The following is an 18,345-nucleotide window of genomic DNA, read 5'->3' as shown; positions in this document are numbered from 1 at the left end:
TGAGAGTGTGGGATGGAAGCCATGAATTGAGGATGGTAGGATGAGATGGACTCTGGTTCCCGACACCATGAAGCCTCTGGATCCACCTGGAATGCTTAAACTGTTAGGAGAGAGAAAATACATTCCTATCATGGTTAAGCCACTGTTCTTTTGGCCTTTGTACATTTCACACATATAACGATACATCCAAAGTAATAAAATTATGAAGATTCAATTCAGCAATATATAAATCTGAGGGAGGATGGGTGCACTGTTGTTTATCTTATTGTTATTCTTTAAACTGTACCATTGATGTGAATTTTTAGTGTCCTCACGGATGGCTTTTGTATGCAGAAATAATGATTTATGTTTATTTGTTCCTTAAGAATTAATATTCAATTATTAACATGATTTTAAAATTCTAGTGTACTTTAGAAATGCTATCATTTTATTTGTATGTCTAACTGATTTTTCTAATAACTTTTTAGAGAACTTTGTAATACTTGTTTTCTTCTACAAACTTAAGACACCTTTCCTATAGAGTATACCACTCCAATAGTCCAACATTTATAAGTATATTGTGATTTCTTTCTAAGTACATTGTTAGAATTAACAAACAAAACTGCCTCAAGTACTTAAATAACTCTTCAGAAATATATTAAATTAAAAGTACTGAAAAACTTGTTTTAAAAAATGTCTTCAATACATAAAATGTCAAATTTATACAAATAATTTATCTTCTTCCTCCTCCTATCTTTTTTAGGAGAAATTTTCAATCATATACAAGAAAGAATAGAATATCCATCACTCAGATTCAACAATAAAAATTAAAATTTTTTGTCCTTTTGTTTATCTGTTTCTTTCCTCCCTTTCTTTATTTACTAAAATATTTTCAAAACAAATCCCAGAGAGCTTAACACCCTGTACACTTCAATATAGCTCTCTAAAAATATAGATATTTCCTTAAAGACCTCAATGTCATTATCAATCACAACAAAATTTACAATAACTTTTTTTGTATCACCCAATTCCATGTCCATAACCACAGTTGCCCAATAATCTCAAAAAATTCTTTTTACATTTGCTTTGGCCTAATCAGGATTCAAGCAAGGTCACACAACACATTTGATTGTTTTGTCTCCTGAGTCTCCTACAAACCAGAGTACACTACCCTCCCTTTTCCTTTCCTGAAGAAACTGGGTCAGTTGTCTTGTAGAATATTTTCTATTCTGGATTTACATGTTTACTTCCTGGTATCATTTAATATGTTCCTTTATCCCCTCATACTTCTTGTAAATGGAAGTTATCTCTAGACTCTTCAGGTTAAACTTAAAAAAAAAAAAAGCACTTTATACAACCCTCAGAATGGGAGAAAATATTTGCAAACAAAGCAACAAACAAGGGATTAATCTCCAAAATATACAAACAGCTCGTGCAGCTCAATATCAAAACCACAAATAACCCAATCGAAAAATGGGGGGAAGATCTAAATAGACATTTCTCCAAAGAAGGCATACAGATGGCCAACAAACACATGAAAAGATGCTCAACATCACTAATTAATAGAGAAATGCAAATCAAAACTACAATGAGGTATCACCTCACAACTATCAGAATGGCCATCATCAGAAAGTCTACAAACAATAAATGCTGGAGAGGGTGTGGAGAAAAGGGAACCTTCCTACACAGTTGGTGGGAATGTAAATTGGTACAGCCACTATGGAGAACAGTATGGAGGTTCCTTAAAAAACTAAAATTAGAACTACCGTATGACCCAGCAATCCCACTACTGGGCATCTACTCTGAGAAAACCATAATTCAAAAAGAGTCATGTACCACAATGTTCATTGCAGCTCTATTTACAATAGCCAGTACATGGAAGCAACGTAAGTGTCCATCAACAGATGAATGGATAAAGAAGATGTGGCACATATGTACAATGGAATATTACTCAGCCATAAAAAGGAACAAAATAGTGCCATTTGCATAAATATGGATAGACCTAGAGACTGTCACACAGAGTGAAATAAGTCAGAAAGAGAAAAACAAATATCATATAATATTGCTTACATGTGGAATCTAGAAAAATGGTACAGATGAACTTATTTGCAAAGAGAAATAGAGACACAGATGTAGAGAACAAACTTATGGATACCAAGGGGGGAAGGGGGGATAGGATGAATTGGGAGATTGAGATAGACATATATACACTACTACATATAAAATAGATAACTAATGAGAAACTATTGTATAGCACAGGGAACTCTACTCAGTGCTCTGTGGTGACCTAAATGGGAAGGAAGTCTAAAAAAGAGGGGATAGGGCTTCCCTGGTGGTGCAGTGGTTGAGAGTCTGCCTGCCAATGCAGGGGACACGGGTTCGAGCCCTGGTCTGGGAAGATCCCACATGCCCCGGAGCAACTAGGCCCGTGAGCCACAACTGCTGAGCCTGCGCGTCTGGAGCTTGTGCTCCGCAACAAGAGAGGCCGTGACAGTGAGAGGCCCACGCACCGCGATGAAGAGTGGCCCTCACTTGCCACAACTAGAGAAAGCCCTTGCACAGAAATGAAGACCCAACACAGCCAAAAATAAATAAATAAATAAATAAATTTTTTTTTTTAAAAAAAGAGGGGATATATGTATACATATAGCTGATTCACTTTGCTGTACATCAGAAACTAACACAACATTGTAAAGCAACTATACTCCAATAAAAATTAATTTAAAAATTGCATATGGGCTTCCCTGGTGGCGCAGTGGTTAAGAATCCACCTGCCAATGCAAGGGACATGGGTTCGAGCCCTGGTCTGGGAAGATCCCACATGCTGCGGAGCAACTAAGCCCGTGCGCCACAACTACTGAGCCTGCGCGTCTGCAGCCTGTGCTTCGCAACGGGAGAGGCCGCAACAGTGAGAGGCCCGCGCACCGCGATGAAGAGTGGCCCCCGCTCGCCGCAACTGGAGAAAGCCCTCGCACAGAAACGAAGACCCAACACAGCCAAAAATAAATAAATAAATTAAAAAAAAAAAAAGAGTAGCCATATTTGTTAAAAAAAAAAAAATTGCATAAAAAAGCTTTGAGATATTCACACACCATACAATTAACCCACTGAAATGTACAATTCAATTATATTTAGTATATTCACAGGGTTGTGCATCCATCACAACAATCAGTGTAAAATATTTCATCGCTCCCAAAAGAAATCCCATACCCAATAGCAGTCATTCCCCATTCCTGCCTCTCACCCCCAGCCCATTCTGTTTCTATGGATTTGCCTATTCTGGACATCTCATATAAATGGAAACATATAATATGTCATTGTTTGTGAATGGCTTCTTTCACTTAGCATAGTGTTTTCAAGGTTGAAACATATTGTGTCCTGTATCAGTACTTCATTCCTTTTCTTTGCTGAATAATATTCCATCATATGGATATACCACATTTTTATCCATTCATTAGTTGAGGAACATTTGGGCTGTTTCTACTTTTCTGGGTACTTTTAATAATATCGCTATGGACATTCTCATACTAGGTCTTGTGTGCACATTTGTTTTCATTTTTCCTGACTATATACCTAGGAGTGGACTTACTGGGTCATATGGTAACTCCGTGTTTAATACTGAGGAACTGCCAGACTATTTGCCAAAGCGTCTATACCACTTTACATTCCCACCAGCAATGTTGGCATGTTCAACTTTTTTTTCAAGAAAACTGTGTGTATATATCTACAATTTTAATATAAAATTATCATACAAATTGAATGTTACTATTACTCCAGCAATATCTAACTTAAAAATATAATAGAAAATAGGAAATCTTCCATATCAGCAACAGAAACCAAGGAACAAACTCAATAAAAGATGAGAAATTCTGTTTTGGAGAAAAATTAGAAAACATCATTGAAGGAACTATGGAGAAAAACATCCCATGAATTCAAAATTTTAAATATAGGTTTGTCTTTTACCAAAGATCTGCATCCAGGAAGAAATGAGGCCAGAGCCAGGGACTAACATACCTCAGATCTTACAGCTACTACATTTGAAAAGAGATTTTTAAAAAATACATTGTAAAAAGAAAGTGAGAGTATTTGTTCAACATAATGAAGGAGACTTTGATATTGATGATCTCTTCAAGGGAGTAAAAAATTAAGCGTATTTTTGTTACTTGATTGTTTTATCTTTTAGAATATGTGATAAAGTGTTATAGATTATTGAAGGGTTTTATCTCCTCACCAAAGTATGTAAAACTTTAATAATGGAGAAATAATTATACCATGTCATGGATGATAAGGGTAAATGTCTTAAAGTTATTCTCTTAAAATTAGTCTCTATATCAACCAAAATCCCAACAGGATGGTTTTGACAAACTGATACTGAAATGTGTATAGAAAAGTAAGGGACCAAGATACAGATGTTTAGTATATGGCTATTTAATAATGACTGTGTAATACAGGTATAGGTATATACAAATAGTCCAATAAAACAGACTAGAGACCTAGAAACAAAGGTGATCCTATGTGGAAAATGGTATTTGCCAGGGTTAACATTACATATCAGTGAGGAAAAAGATTGCCTATTAAATAAATGGTTCTGGAAAAATGGGCAATCCATACAGAAAAAACACTTGGGGCCCCATCCAACGTTAAATATAAAATAGATCCCTGGTGCAGTAAATATCTAATGGTAAATAAGGAAAATTTTATTTTTATTAAAAAAATAAGAGAACATCTTTATGTTCTATAAGTATGAAATAATTTTTAAGCAATGTATCAGAAAAGAACAATAGAGAAAAAATAAGTTCAAGTATATTAAAATTAAAATTTCTACACAGTAAAAGACCAAGAGCAAAGATCAAAACAAAGTTAGAATGGGAGAAGGTATTTCCAGTGAATACAAGTGAATAACAAGAATTATATAAATAATGTATTTATAACTTTAAAAAACTCAATATGAAAAAGATAAACTATCCAGTCGAAAAATAGGCAAAGGATATAATTAAGCAGTTCACTGAAGGGGACATCCAATTGGCTAATACACATACAGAAAGGAATTTAAGTCTCCCTGATAATCAGGGAAATGTAAATTAGAATAGATGGACAAAAATTAAAAATTCTTATAATTCTATGTGATGGCACATAGAATGGTTCCTTCACCTAATTATCAAGAGTATTTCATAGGAAGAGTAATTTACCAAAAAACTCCACTCTAGCTTTTGCTACTTTTAACTGTGAGGATGCCTTTGGCACCATCTGACAAATAACGATGTTTCCAATAGTTTCAACAACAAGGAAATCTCTTACCTTACTTAATAGGAAGTTCAGAGGTGCTTGTGGGGGCTTAGTTATTGGTGACTTCAGCGGTTCAAAAATGTAAACAAGGACCTTGTTACTCCCCTTGTCCTTAATGCTGTTCCAGCATTAGCTTTGCCCTCTAGCTGGGCCCCTTTTGTGGGAGGAGGGCTGTCAGCAGTATTTGGGGCTCAACCTTCATAATTCACATCCACTGGGGGAAAAGGAGGCTCTTTGTCATCATGGAGTAAAGGGCCTTCCCTGTGGTCTGATAAAGCCAAATTGGATCACTTGCCAACTCTGGACCCTCTACCCATCCCAGACTTGAATATAAGAAATGGGTTTGCTGGAATTAACTTAGATGCCTGGAGTTGGGTCAATTTCTAAGCATGTTGCTGTGGATGAGGATTGGATTGGGTGCTGTGGAAGTCCATTGCACCTCCTGTGGGCATATGACTCCCAAACATCCCAGATATAGACCTACAAAACCCCAGAAATAGGAACGAAAGGCAATATCAATTTTAAATACAATTACATGACACTTTACATAAGGCTTCATTAAACTGTTTTAGTCATTCCTGAAGGCAGGACAGTGAGGAATCTCCGAGGAGAGTGAGAAATTGAGCTTTGCATGCATCTCGGCTTGAGAGGCAAACCTTGGAGTGGTCGACTCTCACAGCCCCAAACAGCACTCAGGGGCACCATTTTTCCTTTCAAAGGTGATATTGATAGGAGAAACATGCCGTTGTACTGCAAGCTTTTTTCGCTTGCCTGGAGTGGGACCACAGGCACAGTTGCCAGCACAAGTATTGTCATGGTAACCAGAAGCTGTATTCCTATTCTGATTCTAAAATTGACCCATGTCTTGAGTGTTCGTTCCAGAACTTCAGTGCTCAGTCCATTTCTAACAGCTCATTTCCAGAGTCCTACTCGCACCAAGAGGAGCATCTTGACTTTTTGAGGTGTTGCTGAGAAACACCTTCTCAACTGCTGAAAGTTCAGAAACTTCTCTGAATTTTGCACTGCATAAGCAGCGATCCCCTCCCCCCAACATATAAGAAACATTAGACACCCACTCACTCAGAATTTCCAAACTGTTCTCCTTGGAGACTCTTTAGAGCCTTGGCTGGCGGGGTGGAATGAGAGGGAGAAAAAAAGCCCAGTGGGAAGAGCTCTAGGATTCTAATCTTCCTTCAACTACCTTCTAATCTGCCTTGATCTACTTTATATGTTGAGCTTCAGAAAAAAAAAAGTCATTTGCACAAAGTTTCAATGAATAAAAACATCGAAAAAAAATCCCAAAAAACTGCTGACCTGTTCCTATTCCTTTTTGCTGGGTGGCAAGGAAGGCCAGAAAGATGACATTAAGATAACCCAATTTATCAGAGTCAGAACAAGGATCAAGTTCTGAGGACTTCTCATCTGCGGCTCAGTCCATCACATCAGTGTTTACTAAGATACCTTCTGTGGAACACTAGGCCCATAAAAGGATATTAAAAAATTCTATGGACCAAGTAAGGGGAAACTTTACATGTTATATCCTCTTGGAGAATTATATCAACATCTTTAAGATTCTGAGTAGTGAAGAAACCTGTTTAATTTGGTATTTTCTAATCTAATAGCAGAACCTGTTATGTGAAAGACATCTATTAACATCCTCAGAACTAATGTTCCAAAGAACGTACTTTACGAAACATTGCATTATATCATATAGCCAAATAAACAACAAACTTTCAATTTTAGATGTATGAGCTACCTTAAAAACATGCTTTTAACATGGAGTATTTCAACCATATGCAAAAGTAGAGAGACTAGTATAATGAATTCCATGTACATGTCACCTAACTCAGCAATTGTCATTAGTTATCTTTTCTCTTTGTACCACCACCCATTTTCCCAACCACTCATGATTATTTTGAAGCAAATCCTAGACATATGATTTCATCTGAAGACATTTCAGTAGGTATCTCTAAAGACAAGGGCTTTCTTTTTTTTTTAAAACATAACTTCAATATCATCATATCCTTAAAACTGCAACTATAAGCCTAATATCAGTGTTCTTATTTTCCTGATTGTCCATAAATGTTCTAATTTTAGTTTTTTTGTTGTGTTTTGTTTTTATAGTTTGAAATAAGATCCAAAAAGGTCCATATATTACCACTGGTTAATAATTTAAGCCTATTTTAATGAAAAGATTCTCCCTCTTTATACTTCTGCTCGTTTTTTTGTTTTTGTTTTTTTTAAACTGGGCCCTTTGTCCTGAGTTTCCCCTAGTCCAGATTACATCCCCATGGTGTCTCTTAGCATGTTCCTCTGTCCTCTGTATTTCCTGTAAGATAAACAAATTCTGGTTTGGTTTCTTTGGCAAGACTATTATATAGGTGGGTGGAATACTTCCACTGAGAGACATACAATGTCCCTTTTTTGATGTTATCAGCCATGGTTGATCATTGCCTAAAAACACTAATTCATTAGGCATTACAAACAGTGATGTTTCTATCATTCCTTCTTCATTTATTAGCTAGATTACTTCTGTAAAAATAAACTTCCTCTTGTTAAATACTTGGTTACATTGAGATACAATTCCTATAGAAAGGGCAAGAAAAAAAAGTTTGATTCTTTCTACTGATAAGTTTTCAAAATAGTGCATTGGTTCCCTTGAGCTGGTAAAGAATTATCAGTGTGTTACTGTTCTGTTATTATTATGAACCATTAAATTTAGACATATTCTATGTGTTTAAATAAACATATTCTATGTGTTTAAATCCTTTTTAATTATCACACTTACTGATGTTCAGATTTGTCCCTTTTGCCCAATGCTCCTGAGTGTTTTTGACACAATCCACATAGCTTTTGATCGATTTCTGGTGTTTTGGTAGGACAAGATGTACCAGGTTCTTCTTGCACATTTCTAGCACCAGACCTGGAATGAGTTATTTCTTCCAGGTGCCCTGGTTTTGTTTTGTTTTGTTTGTTTTTTTTAACTGGGAAATGTATTTAGAAAACACAGTATGAATATGATCTTTTAGAGTTTAATATAGATAAAATCTCCTGGGGCTTCAGTTAAATGTTTCATATGACAAAGGAGAAAAACATTTATTTTGAACTTGACCAATTTACTCTCCAAATCTGTTTTCTCATTTGTAAAATGCAGACTATAATCCTTACTCATAGTTTACAGATTAAACAAGTCAATACATGTGCAGTAGTTAGAATAGTACCAGTGATAGTGAGTACTTAATAAACATTAATTATGATTTGACACCTAGCATTAGTTTTATACTCAGATTTCAATATATGGTGATTTATTTTAAGATCAAATTATTATTCTTTAACAACGCACAGTTCCCTTTGATGATATGACACCCCAAATTCCCCTAACGTAGTTTAAGCAGTCACATTCCCAGGCAGCAGGGTTCAATTAAGGAAGCCAGGAGAAAGAGCAAGCAACTCCAGAGTTATTTTTTGCTTCTTGGAAGGCCATCTGCTGCCATGACCCATTTCACAGCATGGAAATTCATCAGCTGAGTGCAATTTCCCTTCAATCAGTGGCCCGGTAAATAGAATTACGTTGCTAATTTTAAATTTCAAATGGTCAGCACAGGTTAAAAAATGCCCATTCATCAGTCAAGATTCTGCAGTTAATTGTGAAAACAGAGGGTCCACTGCATGCCAGGATTTTGACAGAGAAGTGAGAAACAGTTTTGTTTTCCTTCACCTCTTAGGCCGCTGGCACACAGCAAACAGATAGTTCCAAATCTTTCCCTCTAAATTTTTTATTTTTTGCCTTGATGCTTCAGTGAATAAGTAAGTGAATTTATCTTCACAAACTTGGTCCTTTCAAGACTGGACTGATCTCTTTAAGGGGAATGGGTTTGTTGATCTTTGAATAAACCTTATGAAAAGCCCACATTAAAAATAAATTCATGACAACAAAGTGTTTTCAAAATAATATGGACTTGTTAGTTATACTAAAGAATATCAATGTGTTGTTGGACTGGATAATGTATCAAAAATTGCTTTGCAGGGATGTTATTAGGACAATTGGTGAAACTGGCATAATATTGTAAATTAAAATATTACATCAATATTAAATTTCCTGAATTTGATAACTGCTTTGGTCTTAGACAATACACACTGAACTAGTAAAGAGTACAGAGACATGATGTCTGCAGAGTACTCTCAAATGGTTCAAAGAAAATTAATGTGTGTGTGTGTGTGTGTGCAGAGAGAGAGTGCATGCACACACAGCACTCAAATGTGACACATGTTAAAAACTGGTAAAAACTGCTGAATTTGGGTGAAGGGTATAGGGAAGTTCTTGATATCATTCTTAAAATTCGTCTGTAAGTTTAAAATTATTTCAAAATAAAATGTTTTTCTTTAAATTAATTTGTTAGGGACTTCCCTGGTGGCACAGTGGTTAAGAATCTGCCTGCCAAGGCAGGGGATATGGGTTCGAGCCCTGGTCCGGGAAGATCCCACATGCCGTGGAGCAACTAAGCCCGTGCGCCACAACTACTGAGCCTGCACTCTAGAGCCCGTGAGCCACAACTACTGAGCCCACATGCCACAACTACTGAAGCCCACGCGCTCTAGGGCCCATGCTCTGCAAGAAGAGAAGCCACGATGAGAAGCCTGCACGCCGCAATGAAGAGTAGCCCCCGCTCACCACAACTAGAGAAAAGCCTACACGCACCAACGATGACCCAGCACAGCCAAAAATAAATAAATGAATAAATTTTAAAAAAAATTAATTCGTTAAAAAATTCTATAAATGAAATCAAAAGCCCAGGCCAAAAAGGTTAAGTAAGAACATGAGCAGCTATTCAAAAGTCAAATTAATAATCAACCTATAGAGAAGTGGGTTAAGCACGAACATGTGAAGGTAATGATTTGAGCTAAACATTAAGAAAAACCAACAATGCAAGCCTTGATGCTCTCCTGATACCAGTACCATATTTACAAATTGCTCACCATACAGTTCTTCCAAGACGATCCCACAGGCAACTTAAATTCAACAATCCTGAGACCTAAGATAGCTAAGAAAACGTGAGGGTAGCATGTGTCTTCTGTTGATGAAGAGGCCTGATAGAGATAACTGGGGAAGTGGCTCACAAGCTCTAAGGTCAGCTCTGCAGCTGGAGATCATGTTAAGCAAGGTCCTGCAAGACCTGAAGACCTTGGCTTCTGAGAATAATGAAGCTGCTCTCTCAGACTGTGTGGGAGAGTTCCTGGATAAACAGATGAAGGACATAGCCTCTCTGGAATACCATCTTGGCTGCTGGAAGGAATTAGAAGAGCTAGCCCAGTGGGAAACCCTGTTTGAAAAGCCTGCTGCAGCCTCAGGTGAAGAGATTTAACTTTTGAAGGCAACACAACAAGTCTTCCCATTACAGTGAGCCCCAAAACCAGCTACTTAAGAGTCTTGATCTTCTCCATTTGTCAGAAGACTGCTTCCTTTTTATCTAGTATCCCAATCATCATCACTGGGCTTGCAAATAAATTTGCTTTGCATTATACATATATTTTAAAAAAACAACAACATGATACCACCCAAGCTTTTCCCCAGATGTTCCCCTCTCTCTAATGTAGCAGAGAGCACTATCCTCTTTAGTGGTTCTTGCATTTAGGCCCATGCAGTTTCCATGGCTGCTGAGTGAACTCCTGTTAAGGCTGTGTTGGGCTGCACCCCACAGGCCTGCAAGCCTTGTAGTTGCCCAGCCTCGAGACCAAAGAAAGAGCTGGGAAAGAGTGACAGAGACATCTTTGGTTTATTGGATAGGGGGAGCTTACACATTTGCAGCAAAAGGTCCTGGAGCAACACCTCACTGTAGACAGCAAACGGGACACAGCAACAACCACCACTACTCAGGGGAGAAGTTGGCTGCCATTTATAGGGGGAATTGACGTCAGGTTCGCTCATCAGTTACCAGGGAAACCAGCAGCTAGGGCGGGGGCAAGCACATAGGCAGTGCCTGATTAAGCCCTATAATTAAGGGAATTGGATAGTCATGTGAGTGAAGCAGGGACTAGTCGAACAGGGGATGTATAGAGAATAGCCGTCTTGAATGGCCTGACCATACAGGCTGGAAAGTCTTCCTTCTCTGATTCCTCCAGGCAGAGCTGGTTGTTTCCTCTTCTTCTAACTTAGGGAGTAACCATATTATAGAACACTTCATTTTGTATGTTTGTTGGTATAGCTAAACTTCTCAGAAGACTGAGTTCCTAGAAGGTACATAATGTGACTTACTCATCTTTGTATTACCTGGACAACTCTGGCATATTGTAGGCTCATGAGAAGAAGGAAAGAAAAGAAAGAAAGAGAGAGAGAGAGACAGAGACAGAGAGACAGAGAGAGACAGAGAGAGAGAGAGAGAGGAGAGAGAGAGAGAGAGAGAAAAGAAAGAAAGAAAGAAAGAAAGAAAAAGAAAGAAAGAAAGAAAGGAAGAAAGAAAGGAAGGAAGGAAGGAGGAAGGAAGGAAGATAGAGAGAGGGAGGGAGGGAGGGAGAGAAGGAAGAAAGAAAGAGTGAGCAGATAAGATCTGAGCTTGAGCTGGATGAAATGAAAAAAAAATCAATATAATTAGTATTTGTTTATCTGATATATCTGAAGTCTGAACCAAGAGTGCTAATACAGGCACAATTATTTACCAACAGATCAATCTCCATGTCTTAGCTATAAGATATACAAGTCCTGAGAAGGAAAATACTACTGAAATACATCTGAAACATGCATGTACTAAGTATCATTTCTGCCATTGAGGCCATTTTTTCTTACATGTTCCTAGTGAGAATGAAGTTCAGAGTGAGGAGGTTACATGCCTCAAACAACCAGACCCAGGAGAGTGGAGTCCTCTTGGAGTTCAGTTCTATGAAGAGGCCTCATGAAAGATGGTGCTGTGTCATGATTCCTGCTTCAGAGAGTATAAATATATCCACCCAGGCTGAAGATCAGTTGAGCAAGTTACCTAGCCTTTCTGGGCCTCATTTTCCCTCCTTGTAAAATAACCATAACAATACCTACCAGTATAGGTTAGGGTTGAGTTGCAGAGAAAAAATCCGTGCTAGCTAATCTACACAGGAAGAAATAGTAAGTGATTTTCAGATTCACTGAGAGGCCAGAAGGAGCAGACTCACAAAAGCTGCACTTCAGAACCAAATCAAAGCGAGCTCCTGCCTCTTCTCAGGTCAGGAAGCCATGAGCTCCTGAGGACACCACCCTTGTGACTCAGGAGCCCTTACAATTAGGAAGCCACTGTGGTTAGAAGGCTGCTCGCTACAACTAGTACCAGTAAAATGAATGCCCCATGCCATGCCTCATAACACCGTGTAGCTATGACTGGACACAGGAGCCTCTGATGATGATGGGGGAAAAGTACATGCCCCCACTATCCTATGACCAGGCGAAACAGCAGGAGCAAAGCCTCCTTCTCATTTCCACCCTCCAAATCTCATCCAACTTGGGAAACCGAAATCTCAAGACAATAATCTCAGATACAAGGCAGTCTGGGAAATGTAGTTTTTAGCTTTCCAGCCTCTAAAGTAGAGAAAAGCATACCAGAAGGAAGTTGGGGTGAATGTTGAATGCCAATATGAGTATTTACTGCCTTTTAGAGTGGGGAGGATTAAATGAGATAATGTATATCAAGTACATAGCTCAGTGTCCATCACACAGTATTACTCAATAAATGGTATTCATATTAAATCTGCACAACTTGGATACTCATCTTTGTGCTACAAAGCTGTACTACTACAGGTTTCAAAATTAAATGGAATGGTATTTTTTCCACCAGGATGGACTTTAAAACTAAAAATAGAGCTACCATATGATCCAGCAATCCCTCTCCTGGGCATATATCTGGAGAAAACCATGGTTTGAGAGGATACATGTGTCCCAATGTTCATTGCATTGCTGTTTACAATAGCCAAGGCATGAAAACAACCTAAATGTCCATCGACAGATGAATGGATAAAGATCTGGTACATATATACAATGAATATTACTCAGCCATTAAAAAGAATGAAATAATGCCATTTGCAGCAACATGGATGGACTTAGAGATTATCTTACTAAGTGAAGTAAGTCAGACAGAGAAAGACAAATATATGATATCGCTTATATGCAGAATCTTAAAAAAAAATGATACAAATGAACTTATTTACAAAACAGGAACAGACTCACAGACATAGAAAACAAACTTATGGTTACCAAATGGGAAAGGGGGGGGAGAGGGATAAATTGGGAGTTTGGGTTTGACATGTACACACTGCTATATTTAAAATAGATAACCAACAAGGACCTACTGTATAGCACAGGGAACTCTACTCAATATTCTGTAATAACCTAAATGGGAAAAGAATTTGAAAAAGAATAGATATGTATATATGTATAACTGAATCACTTTGCTGTACACCTGAAACTAACACAACATTGTAAATCAACTATAGTCCAATATAGAATAAAAATTTTTAAAAATCAAGGGTGGAATATGGCAATGGAAGGGTATTCCATGTTCCAAAGGACATCAGCCTGTACAGGTGGCCTGCAGTGTGCCAGGTGGTATGCTCCTGATTCATACTCCTTATCTCACTAATTCCTAACAATTCCACGAAGTTCTTGTTATAGAATTTCACATGGAAGCTAAATAACTTGTTCAAGGTCCTACAGCTGGTAAGAAGCTGGGGCTTCATACAGACCCAGATTGGCCAACTTTAGAGCCCATGTGATTTCCATTAAGTCATAGGTAAAGTGCATGGGCACCCTTAGGGAGCAACGGGACTGGCTAAATAAGATGAGCCCTGGAATTTTGTTTCGATCTACAGGATGCAGATGATCAGCAGTACTTGTTCCTGTGTAGTTGGGTTGTTTAATGGAAAGGTAGGTAAAGGGCTTAGACTCCTGGTAAGTGCTCCACAAACATTAGCTTATTACTAGTCTTATGCAAAGACGTTTATACATTGACTGGATGGTAATATTATTAGCTGGCTTTGCAACTTATAGAACATCCATTTCCAAAGAGTTTTGGTTAATGGCTAAATATTGATAAAGAGAGTTCTCTATGTGGTGTTCTATATTGACATTGAAATTTCTACCATTTCACTTTCTCTAACTTCTAGAAATTCCACCATATACATGGCATTGTGACTTTGGGTGAGTCAGTCTTTCTTGCCTCTGTTTTTTCATCTGTAAATGGGAATAATAACCCTACACTATCATAGGGTTGTTATGAGGATTAAAGGTTTAACATATACAATGCACTTTTTGTTCTTGCTTTGGTTACTGTTTGTTTTACCAAAATGGGAATAATATATAATTTTATTTCCCTTTTCTTAACAATATCTCAAGAAAATCATTTGGTATAGTGTCAATTCATTCATTTTAATGGCTGTATAATATCCATAATGTGGATATACAATAATTTATTGGTCATCTCATTCTCCTGATCAGCATTTGCTTTTTTTACAATTTTTCACTAAGAACAATGCATTAAAAATCCTACGCATGTAATTATTTTGGGGAAACAACAACTAGGTGCACAAATTAGAGGTATACAGCTCAATAAATGTTTAAAAACTAATCATATTCATATAATCAGCACTCAGGTCAAGAAGCAGAACATTACCAGGTCCCTAGAAGCATTCATTATGCCTCCTTCTGTCATTAACAGCTACCCTCTTGATTTCTCTGAATTTTGTTTTTAAACTGTATAAATGGAATCATGCATTTGGACTCTGTCATGCCTGGCTTCTTTTGTGAGATTCACCCATATTGATGTTTGGAGTTATAATGTGTTCATTCTTATTCCTGTACAGTATACCAATAAATGGATACGACAATTAATTTGTCCATTCTAATCTTCATGAATGTTTGGGTAGTTTCCAGTATGAATGGTGCTGTGGTCAACATTTTTCTACATTTCTTCTGGTGAAGGTATGTACACATTTCCGGTGGGCATATACCAAGAGTGGTACAGCTGCATCACAAGGCATACATATGTTCAGATTTAGAAGACACGGACAAACAGGTTTTCAAGGTGGTTGTATCAATTTACACTTCTACCTGGAGTGTATGATAGTTTTGATTGTTCCCTACTCTTGCCAAAATGTGGCATTTTTATTGTACGTAAGGTTTTTTATTTCTGAGGGATAGATTGTCAGAAGTGGGATTATTGAGTCAAAGTGTGCATGTGTTTTAACTTTAACAGATGTGGCCAGCTGGTTTTCCAAAAAGTCTGTATAACTGAACATTTTCACCAGGAACATAAAAGAATACTCTTCTCCCTACATCTCTACCAACAATAAATATTATTGCTCTTTTTAATTTTTGCCATTCTGATGAGTACAAAATAAAATAAAATGTTATTTTAATTTGCACTCCATACTATTAATTTTTATATTTTTGGCTACTGGATTTGATCTTCTATGGACTGTCTTTTTGAAAGAGGGAAGGTTATTGAATATGTGACCAATAAGAAAGGATTAAAGGAATGCCTTTGCCCAGAGAAGAAAACATCTAAGGCAAACTGTATTAGTTGTCTTTGATTATTTGAAGGCTCATATTGTAAGGGATTTCATGTATCCTGTGACTCTTTTGAGGGCAGATTTGGCACCAATGAATGCAAGTTTTAAGATGACATATTTTAAGTTAAATTAAGAAACTAACAGTGTTATCCCGTTGAAAAAAACACCCCCCCACACACAAAACCTCTTTGTGAAGTTGTAGATTCTCTACCTCTGCATGTGTCCACGATGAGGCTGCCTGCTTACAAGTCAGAGATGTATTGGGGGGATTCTTCTATTGAGCTGAAGATAGACTTGGCTAAGTGGTTCCAAAGGCAGGCTGTGACTGAGAATCAATTTAGAAACTTCAAAATGCAGATTCCTAATATCCTGCCTTGAAGACTTTGCTGAAGAAGGCCTAGGAGAGCCCCAGGAATCTGTATTTTTGTAACACTAACCAAGTGATTCTGATTAACCTGTGTACAGACCAACATTTGAGGAAACACCGGACTAGACCACCTCTCTCTTTGAATTTCAAAATGATCGATTTTATCAGCTGCTATGTTATCAATGTTATTTAACACAAAATGTCATGAGTCAGATACTAAAGGACTATAAACAACCCCACCTGCAGTTCCTCACCCCTCTGTACCATTCTAAGGAAATACAAGAAATATATTTTCCTCCTACAAATGAATGTGTCAACTATAATCCTCATGCAAACAAAAATACCCATGAAATTATGAGTTACAGCTTAATAATTTGTGGACAAAGTATCTTGGAATTCTGCAGTTGAGTGTTGAGTGGGGGCTCATGAATTAACTCTCAGAAGTTCATTCGATAAGGAGACAAATCCCCTGTTTAAACGGAATCACCATTAAAGAGAATGAGCTTTGGAGTCACGGGTCAGACTCATTCTCACCTTCTCCGTATCTCTATAGCGGGGACAACAATACAGCAGTTTCTACTTTAAGGAGATTTCCCCTCAGGATTAAAGAAAATAGCATATAAAGTGCATAGCACAGCACTCAGCATGGAAGAAATACTTAATAAGTATTACTTCCCTTCCATTCTTTCCCTTACAGTGCCAGCAAAAGTTACCCTATTTTTAATACAGTTTATGCTCTTCTTTCTACAATTCAGTAAGTCAGAAAGTAAGTTTGATCTTGATACAGCAGTTTAAAAAGATTACAAGCATTTCAAAATATTTGGCTCCTTCTTTGATAGCTAATGAAGGTACATAGTGTTTTAGCTCTAGATGCTGATCAAACAGTTCAAGGATATTTAAAGGAAAGTATTTGTATTCAAGAAAGAGAAATATTTGGTCTTCATAGGAACATTTTAAAGGTCATAAGAGGAAGGCTCTTTTCACAGTATCCTCATCTGTTCCAAAAGGATTGAGTAAGTAAGCCCATTCTTTAACTTTAAACTAGTTGTTTTGGGTTTCAGATATTTCTTTAGGTCTAATATTCAGTTAGTCTTAAGCTTAATTTTATTACTAATTTCTTCTACTAAACCAAGCTTGCCCAAGTATCTACTAAAAGCATAGGCAGTTGGTACTTGGTCAGTCTTGGGTCATGTAAGGAGCTGTTACCTCTTAGTATAAGAGGAAATACCTAGAACTATTTTCCTTTGACTAGGTGAACAAATAGGTAAGTCAGGCTCAGTTTTAACCAAGTTCCCAGAGACAGGGAATTGGTCTTATTTGTTTCTATAGAATAAGTGCTTGGCACATAGTAAGTTCTCAATAAATGTATCTCAGATAAATAAATGAACGAATGAATGAAAGAAATCAGAACTAGGAGCTAAGAATTGGAAATAAGGAAGACTGAGTGAAAAAGCAAAAAAAAAAGCACACAATACTGATTGATCCGGTTCTAAGAATATGGAAAACCGGAAGACCCCAAACAAGCTCCTTATATCATGGTCCAATATGATGGCATATTGTCAGGCAATGAATGGAGAAAATATTCTCCAGAATTCTTCTTGTAAGACCACCGTATAGGTCTGGAAGAAATTCTCTAATAAGTCCTTTGAGGGAGTAGATGAGAACCCCAAGGGACGTGGTATAGGCATAGTTGCCCGTATAAAGGAAGGGAGGAGGGATTTATTTATAACTCCAGAATGGTGAGGGGAGAAGAGGGAGTGTAGAGGAGCCTGAACTTGTGGAATGTCCCTGTGCTGCAACTGAATGACGTCTACAAAACAATCAGGGCTGCTTGCTGTGGTTGAACTTCTTGCTGAAACAAGAAGAGACAGCTTGGCAGGCTGTTTAGGAGTCAGCAGGCCTGGAGATGAGAGCATTGAGGCTGAGAGACAGGAGGAAACAAGGTGCAAGAATTTGCAGAAATTATGAGGAGGGCTTTGCATTATCTCAGGCCATAGAAGTAGGGTTTCAACGAGGTTATCAGATCTCTGATACCAGGGGGCAGGGAGACTCTGCTGACATCTTGGTTACATGAGTGGGTCTAAGAAATTACATTCTTAGAGGAAAGTTGAATGAGCCCTTCTATAGCTGGGTCTTTCCCTGTGCCAGGCATGAGGCTTAGTTTATTGAATTAACATCCATTGCCATCT

This window comes from Balaenoptera musculus, chromosome 11 (assembly GCF_009873245.2).
Source record: "Balaenoptera musculus isolate JJ_BM4_2016_0621 chromosome 11, mBalMus1.pri.v3, whole genome shotgun sequence".
Taxonomy (NCBI): Eukaryota; Metazoa; Chordata; class Mammalia; order Artiodactyla; family Balaenopteridae; genus Balaenoptera; species Balaenoptera musculus.
This window is presented reverse-complemented; position numbering follows the sequence as displayed.